General features: G+C 44.3%; 1 pseudogene across 1 annotated transcript; it reads right to left on the reverse strand.

Moving 5' to 3' along the window:
- Window positions 1–3,704: 3,704 nt before the first annotated feature.
- Window positions 3,705–4,668, reverse strand: LOC108532902 (40S ribosomal protein SA-like; annotated as a pseudogene). Its single transcript, XR_001886581.1, has one exon. The product of XR_001886581.1 is annotated as a 40S ribosomal protein SA-like (transcript).
- Between the last annotated feature and the right edge of the window lie 2,455 nt (window positions 4,669–7,123).

The raw sequence follows: 7,123 nt of genomic DNA on the forward strand, positions 1-7,123 counted from the left end.
AAGCCAGGTTCAGTGGGTGTCTCCTGTTTCTGCTAGGAGGAGGGAGGGGGCCCTTTTCAAATTTGCACAAAGCGCCTCATGGACTAGTGGTGCCCTAGGGTAGACAGGTGTCTTAGTCTTTTCCTACTGCTATAACAAAATAACTTAGACCAGCTACTTTATCAACAATAGGGTTTTACTTTCCACAGTTCTAGAGTCTGGGAAGTCCAAAATCAAAGCACCAGCAGATGTCTGTGAGGGCTGCTGTCTCCTTGCAAGATGAAAGATATGGCCTTGTTGCTGTGTCTTCACAAAGCAGAAGGGATGAAAGCTCTCTGAAGCCTCTTTTAGAAGGGCATGAATCCTATTAATAAGAGACAGGCTTCCCTTTCCAATACCACCACATTGGTGATCAAGTTTCAACACAAATTTTGGAGGAACACAAACATTCAAACCACAGCAAGGAGAAGCTGTGACCTAGAACCAAAAAAATCTTACATTTCAGTCTTAATTCTTCCACTCACTCACATCACTTTCCCAGTCATGTAACTTCTCTGGGTCTCAGTTTTCCCCTCTGTAAAATGGGGTAGTCAAGTTCACCCTGCCTGCCCCACAAGGTTGAGCTGAAGGTCAGTATTTGAAATTGGATGAGCAGAAAACCTCTTTGCAGTCTCTGAGGAGTTTAGTTCTGTTCTCTCTTCTCCACAGCCTCCTCAGGCATTGCTGGTGGGGTGTGCCATCCTCTGCATAACTATGTCCTTCATTCTTCCCTGCTCACCTGCACCCCAGCTGGCACCTTGGATTGGGCAGGGATTTCCCTCAAATGCTCATCAAGCATCTTAATGGGCAGGATACCTCATTTTTCAAGTTAACTGTGCACCATTCACTGATTGTCTAGCAGTGTGCACTTGAAACTCAGTGTGGGGTGCTCAGTCCCCACCATCCTGAACCTCATCTGCCCTCCTGCACGGCAGACCAGCAGGTCACCTGGCTTCACCTCCACAGCCACCTGAGTGAGGACAGACAGCAGCCACACTGGGTTGGATGTGTGAATCCTGGGGGAACAACTTCTGGGAGCCCTTGACCTTTCTGTACCCAGGGCAGTTCAGATGAGATGTGACTCCAAGTAAACGACCTCAGTGATTACTGTGGTCACTGGCGGGAGGCACAGAGGAGGGCTAGAGGGCTGGACAGGGAGTGGAAGAGAAGCTCCCTCACCAAAGACAAGGAAGCACATTCCAAGCAAAGCAACAGTGTGTGCAGAGACACAGAGAATGGAAAAGGACGGGGCAGATTCCAGAAACGCTGCAAGGTTCCCTGTGACAGGGCGGATGGTGTGGCAGAGTCCTGGGAAACAAGGCCATGGAGGTTGGAACTGGCCTGGGAGGAGCCTGGAATGCTATGCTAAGGAGCTTGCACTCAGTTCTGCAGGTGCTGAGGAACCATCTTAGGTTTCCTCCAGCAGAAAAAGGGCATGATCAGAGGTGTGTTTCTCAAAGACTCTCTGGTGGCAGAATGGAGGCGAAAATTCGGGAGAAAGTGGCAGAAAGAATCTGCACATAGAGACCAATAGGAAGTTGTTGTAATAGGTCAGTTTAGAGATGCTAAGAGCCCGCACAGCACAGGGTCGGTGTGGAGGGCACTGAAGGGGGTTTTGCTCAGAGATTGTCCAGAATAGTGATGAAGAACGTGACTCCACAGCCGGGCTTCCTGGGGTTGAGTCCTGGCTTTACTGTTCACCATTCTATGGCTTTGGGCAAATTACTCACCTCTTCAGTGCCTCAGTTTCTCCACATGCTGGGAGGTTACTAGTGGTACTCCACCTCATACGGTTGTTGAAAGCCTTCAAAGTAGTTCTTGGCAAAGACTGTCAAAATGTTAGCTCTTATTAGGAGACTGTATTAGTCAGGGTTCTCTAGAGGACAGAACTAATAGGATAGAGGTATATATAAAGGGGAGTTTATTAAGGAGTACTGACTCACACCATCACAAAGTGAGGTCCCACAATAGGCCATCTGCAAGCTGAGGAGCAAGGAAGCCAGTCTGAGCCCCAAAACCTCAAAAGTAGGGAAGACGATAGTGCAGCCTCCAGTCTGTCGAAGGTCCAAGAGTCCCAAAGCTGAAGAACTTGAAGTCCGATGCTCGACGGCAGGCAGCACCCAGCATGGGAGAAAGATGGAGGCCAGAAGACTTAACCAGTCTAGTCCTTCCACATTCCTCTGCCTGCTTTTATCCTAGCCATGCTGGCAGCTGACTAGATGAGCGGGCACCCAGATTGAGGGTGGGTCTGCCTCTCCCAGTCCACTGACTCAAATGTTAATCTCCTTTGGCAACACCCTCACAGACACATCCAGGAACAATACTTTGTATCCTTCAATCCAATCAAGTTGACACTCAGTATTAACCATCACAGAAAACAGACGGGATTTGGTGCCTGGTTAGAAGTGGAGAAAGAGCAGCTCCATATTGTGGCTATGAATCATCTGCCTCCTCCTCCTCCTCCTCCGCCAGCTCCTGCGGGGATGCAGGCTGCTGTACTGATTAGGAGCTTACATTCAGAGATCAGATTCACCTACTCTCTCTCTGGCCTTGAGCAAGTTTTTAAATCTCCTGTCTTAGTCTCTACATCTGTAAAATGGGGATAACACTAATATCCACCTCACAAGATTGTTTGAGGATTAAATGAGATGATATGAGGAATAACCAGCATATGGGGAGTGTTTGATAGGATTATTCAATCTTATTTGTATTATCACTCATCAACTATAGGAGAAGAAGCAGCATTGGGCAACAAAGCAGAGGAAATACAGTTGGGTGTCGGTTGTGCAGAGGGCAGCTAGAACTAGGGAGGGGAACTCAGGAGAGATGGAGGAGGGAGCACCCACATGAGGAAGACAAAAAATATTAGGCCTCCAATAAATATCTGATCAACCTTGAAGTCTGAGCAACACATTAAAGAAAATGGAAAATTAACAGGGAAGGGAAATTCGGTGAAGTTGCTTTATTCTGGCATAGCTGGATCCAAATATAAATTTCAAACATTTTTGCTGAAAAGTTTTCTAAAATGTATTACACATTTCCCTGCGACTTGATATTTGGCATATCTATTCACTTATTCTTTCAACATTTCTTGATCGAGGACTTCATATTAAGCTCTGTGCTAGCTCTTCAGGGATACAGATAGAAAGTAGATCAAGTACCTGCCTTATGAGAAGCTTACTTCTAATTTTTCAGTTTCGTAAACTTTGAATAGGAAGCATGCTTATATTTAAAGTTTGGGGGTACATACTGGACTGTCTACTTAAAATTCTAAAGTGGGACTCCTTCCTGAAGGAGGATCTACTTTAACTGTTTTTGTAGTAGATTGCAAGTGGAAAAGGAGACTTTAATATTTTTTGGGTTTTGTTTGTTTGTTTGCTTTTGTTTTTTGTTTTTTTAAGAGACGGAGTCTCTCTCTGTCCCTCAGGCTGGAGTACAATCATAGCTCACTGCAGCCTCCAACTCCTGGGCAAAAGCCATCCGCCTGCCTCAGTCTCCCAGTAGCTGAGACTACAGGCATGCGTCACCACACCTGGGTAATTTTTAAAAAATTGTTTATAGAGATGGAGGCCTCACTATCTTGCCCAGGCTGATCTTAAACTCCTGGGCTCAAGCAATCCTCCCACCTGGGCCTCCCAAAGTGCTGGGATTATAGGCATGAGCTACTGTGCCCAGCCAGACTTTAATTTTTTTTTTTTTTTTAAGAAACTGATGTTTATTTTCCATCAACCATTTTCCAATGTTGCTTAAGAGCCCGTGCAAGAACAGCTTAAGACCATTCAGTGGTTGCTCCTACCCATTCAGTGGCCTGAGCAGTGGGAGCTGCAGACCAGTCTTCCGTGGCAGGCTGAGCACTCCAGTCTTCAGTAGGGAACTGCTGAATAGGCACAGAGGGCACCTGTACACCTTCAGACCAGTCTGCAACCTCAGGCTGAGTAGCAGTGAACTCAGGAGCTGGAGCAGTCCATTCACCCTGAAATTCCTCCTTGGTCACTGCCTTTTCAGCAGCAGCCTGCTCTTCTTTTTCAATCTCTTCAGGATCTCTGTAGAAGTAGAGATCAGGCATGGCCTCCCACGGGTGTTCACGGGAAATAGTGCCACGCATGCGCAGAACTTCCCGAGCCAGCATCCACCACATCAAACCCACTGAGTGAGCTCCCTTGTTGTTGCATGGGATGGCAACGTCCACATAGCGCAGAGGAGAATCTGTGTTACACAGAGCAATGGTAGGTAGGTTAACATAAGATGCCTCCATAAGAGGCTGGTGGTCAGCCCTGGGGTCAGTAACCACAAGAAGCCGTGGCTCCCGGAAGGCTGCCTAGATCTGGTTAGTGAAGGTCCCAGGAGTGAAGCAGCCAGCAATTGGAGTGGCTCCAGTGGCAGCAGCAAACTTCAGCACGGCCCTCTGGCCACTATTCCTGGAGGATATAACACTGACATCACCAGGGTTTTCAATGGCAACAATGGCACGGGCCGCCAGCAGAAGCTTCTCCCAGGTCCTCTTCAGATTTATGATGTAGATGCCATCACTTTTCCTTTTATAGATGTACTGTTCCATCTGGAAGTCAAGATTGGTGCCACCTAAGTGGATTCCTGCTGCAAGGAACTTAAGGACATCTTCCTCCTTCATTTGCAGGACATCAAGGGCTCCGGACCTGGTGAAAAGTTTCCCTTTAAGTTGTGACGGGAATCCAGAACAACGCCGTATGGACCCCTCTGTAGGTAGCGCGGAAAGCCAGACTTTAATTTTTATAATTATGTAAAACATACAGAAAACTACAGAATGTTCCTATTACCCAGATGATAAATCTAACACTTAGCCATATTTTCAAGCACTTATTTTAAGTTTAAAAAAAACAAAAAGTTGATACTACTGAAACTTCCTATGTTAACCTACATATGAAATAATATTTTTCAAACAGAATTTAAAGTTAATTCAGTATTATTCTCCTCCAGAATAAGACAAGGATTTAGCATACTTAAAAAACTTGTTGGTCAGGCATGAAGGCTCATGCTTGTAATCCCAGTACTTTGGGAGGCCAAGGAAGGAGGATCACTTGAGGTCAGGACTTCTAGACCAGCCTGGCCAACATGGTGAAACCCTATCTCTACTAAAAATACAAAATTTAACCAGGTGTGGTGGTGCACACCTGTAATCCCAGGTACTCAGGAGGCTGAGGCAGGGGAATTGCTTGAACCTGGAAGGCAGAGTTTGTAGTGAGCCAAGATCACACCACTGCACTCCAGCCTGGGCAGCATAGTGAGACCCTCATTGGACTTCTCCTTGTTGGACTTCTCCCCATTTTTAAGTTGCTTTTTATTATGTAGAGATTTTATTTTACTTTGTATATAATGTAGGCTTCTGAAAAGTAAATTAACTAAATTTCCCACTTGTGTGCTCACCATCGTTTCTTTTGTCCTACACCTCTGTGGATTTTCAGTGGGTCTCCAGATGGTAAACTTTCTTAGAATAGAATCACCAAAAAGTCTTGATTTCACACTCATTCTTGAAAGATGGCTTAGCTGGGTATAAGATTCTAGATTCACTTTCCCCCTCCTCGCCTCAGCACTTTTAAGTCATTATTTCATTGTGTGGCCACAGAAAAACTTACTGTCATGCTAGCAGTCATTGTTTGGAAGGTGATCAGTCTCCTCTGTCTGGTAAATATTAGGCTTATTTTTTAAAATCTCTTTGGTTCTGTAGTTTCTTTATGATGTGCCTAGATGTGATATTTAGAACGCAGTTTTAATCTAATTGGGCAAGTCACTACCTGTACATTTCCACTTTACAGTTTGCACACATGATGACATGGAACTCACAGAGTTGCTGTGGGAATTAGAGGCAACGGATCTGGAGTACTTTGTAAATATTGTGAGAATGTGCAAATGGCAGTTGACTTGGAATTTAGGGTTATTTGGGAGAAACATTATTGACACTTGAGAAAAGTACTTCAGAGAGGACAACTAAGCATTTGTCACCAAAGGAACAATTCACTAGTTAAAGGAATAATTAATTAGATTTGGGGGCATATTATATGTACCAATCACTTAAAGTCTGACCCAATCTGGCAATTTGGGGTCTTATCTATCAACCCAATTCCCACACTATGTTCTAGGCACCCCAGAAATGGACTCTGTCCTTGTTGAGAATTTCCCTCCAGATCTGATGCTCTGTCTTCCCAGTCATCCTTGTCTCCCCTTCAGCGATGACTTGAGTCTCCTCTAGTCCACACCCCTCCAGTCAACCCAGACCTAAGACTTCCTGTCTCAACTCTACCCAGTTCCTCTGGGGAACTGAGCATTAATAGAGAAAATATGGCAGTAATTTAGAAGAGTAAGAATGCAGTAATGAACTCCTAACAGGTGTAAACTGATTCTAAAGGTAAAAACTCAGGATGGGAACAAACCACACACTCCCCTCCACTCCCTCCCCACACACCCATGAGCGATGTTTATAAGTCAAGCTTTCCTCTAACATGCCGTAGCTGACTTCTTGAAGGAGCATATCAAATTACACAAAAGGTCAGTGAATGTGAAATTCTGTACTGACCGTTATGGAATCATTCTTAATCTTCTTCATCACCTAAAACATTGAAGGAAAAATATATATTTAAATAATGTGGAGTAACTAATGAGAGTGTTTGGGTTATTCTGCTGAAGTCAGGAGATTTTATTTTTAATCCTAAATACTTGACACTTACTAGAAATTCCATGCAATTACCCAAGACATCCATCTTGAATTTTTTATGGACAGCTAGCTTTAGGAGGGAGAAAAAAATGACAAAATGTGAAAGTATTTGTAAAGTGGCACTGGTCAATAAGAAAGGGAAGGAGGGAGAGAGAGAGAAGAAAGAAAAGAAAAAACAGAAAAGAAAAGAAAAAATGAAAAAGGAAAGAAAGAAAGAAAAAAGAAAGAGAGAAGAAAGAAAAAGAAAGAAAAGGAAAAGAAAGAAGAAAAGAGAAAGAAAGGGGAAAGAAGAAAGGAAAAGGAAGGAAAAGAAAGAAATGAAGGAAGGAAAGAAGGAAGGAAGGAAGGCAGGAAGGAAGGAAAAGGAAAGGAGGAATGAGGAAGAAAAAAAGGAAACACAGAATGACTTTGTCTCTT

This window comes from Rhinopithecus bieti, unplaced genomic scaffold, assembly GCF_001698545.2.
Source record: "Rhinopithecus bieti isolate Rb0 unplaced genomic scaffold, ASM169854v2 scaffold_6380, whole genome shotgun sequence".
Taxonomy (NCBI): domain Eukaryota; kingdom Metazoa; phylum Chordata; class Mammalia; order Primates; family Cercopithecidae; genus Rhinopithecus; species Rhinopithecus bieti.